Source organism: Colletes latitarsis, unplaced genomic scaffold (assembly GCF_051014445.1).
Source record: "Colletes latitarsis isolate SP2378_abdomen unplaced genomic scaffold, iyColLati1 scaffold0047, whole genome shotgun sequence".
Taxonomy (NCBI): domain Eukaryota; kingdom Metazoa; phylum Arthropoda; class Insecta; order Hymenoptera; family Colletidae; genus Colletes; species Colletes latitarsis.
This window is the reverse complement of record NW_027488397.1, coordinates 78,478-80,000: the sequence shown is the minus strand read 5'-3', so window position 1 is coordinate 80,000 and position 1,523 is coordinate 78,478. Positions and strand designations below refer to the sequence as shown.

The window sequence follows — 1,523 nt, the reverse complement described above, 5'->3', positions numbered from 1 at the left end:
ACTTCTCCGCGTCCTCCGATAGCATATAATAGCATTTTGCTTTCTCGGAGAAAAGGATATCAATGATGGGTTTTTAGCGCCTCGCCAAAGTGTCTCCCTTCTGTCTTAGTTTTTCATTCGTTCGATGCGAAACGCTCGCTAGGCGTAACCGGCTGATTACTTTTAACGTCCTTCCGTCGCTTTTCAAATTAAAGAAGAACCACGGTGTGTGTCTATGATAGAACTACCCGATCCGATTTTCGTTGATTCTTTGATAGTCTACCAAAGTCCACCGTAAGTTCGAAAGAAAAGCATTCGTGGACTGGACGACCGGCTAAACGCGCGGTCTCGCAATCGATATACATATTCGTAACAAAGAGAGACATGGGGCGACCAACTTCTCAGAGTATATCCCTTCTTTTGGGTTCCGTTCGTATCGCGCTTCTCGTCGTGTTCGTTCGAGCCTCTCCATAGAGGATGATCGTCCGATTCGTTTGATAAATTATCATTTTTCCCTGGGGCTGTACGAACGAACAGAGAGGAAGACGACGACCGACGGATACCACAAATTTCACGTGGTAGGGCATATATTACATATCATAATTATCAGTGTTTGATCAAATTTCTTTCCAGTGTCCTTTTTGTTATGCTCCAAAACTAGTATACGCTTTATTTTCTCTTTCCTTTGCATAAATTATTAACTTCGGGCAACGTCGGGAGCGCCGGTAATCATTAGATTTGTACGAAACGCGATTTGCGCCCCACGGTGGTTTTTAGTGCCGTCAAAGTCAGAAATCGTAGGAGCGGTGCTTTAACGGGCGGTCGTGATGATACTCCAGACAACACGACGCACGACGCCGTAAAACACTCGCGCGAGTCCAGACTGATCTCTGCCTCACCACGCAAGGGGTGCGCAAACTTGCCAATAATATATAATATTTATTCTTTTTCGTACGTCCAGCGACAAACGCCAACGAAATACCCAAATTCTCGCTCGTACGTTGATACCTTTCTCTTCATCGACCCGGCTCCGAAACGTTCTTCGCCATCTCCCCGAAAGGAGAGGTAAACGACGGCGGGGTTAGGGAATCTGAGAACAACGCAAGCAGTTTTAGGACAAGTGAACGACCCTCAGCCAGGCGTGGTCCAGGAATTTTATCCGTGGACCGCAATGTGCGTTCGAAATGTCGATGTTCATGTGTCCTGCAGTTCACACGTTGACGCGCAATTAGCTGCGTTCTTCATCGACCCACGAGCCAAGTGATCCACCGTTCAGGGTAATCATATACAATTTACAATTTTTTTCTTTGTATTTAAAAATGCTCCTTGTTCTTTGCTTTAAAAATATTCGATGTTCGCACCTCCGACCAGCGTATCGACGGAGGATTGAACGCGCCATATCGACGACAAAAGTTTCTTTTTGTTTCCTGAATGACGGAAAACCATCGTTCGACGGCCGGGCGTACAGTACATTCAAAAGCCTTTGCGCGTGGCTGCGACCAAACGGGTATAATACACCCGTATATTCTTGGTTCCGAACAGTA

At 46.2% G+C, this 1,523-nt stretch overlaps 1 non-coding gene across 1 annotated transcript; it reads right to left on the bottom strand.

Moving 5' to 3' along the window:
* Nucleotides 1–1,104: 1,104 nt before the first annotated feature.
* Nucleotides 1,105–1,259, bottom strand: LOC143350950 (5.8S ribosomal RNA). The gene has a single exon (XR_013081367.1). It is a non-coding gene; the product is annotated as a 5.8S ribosomal RNA (ribosomal RNA).
* Between the last annotated feature and the right edge of the window lie 264 nt (nucleotides 1,260–1,523).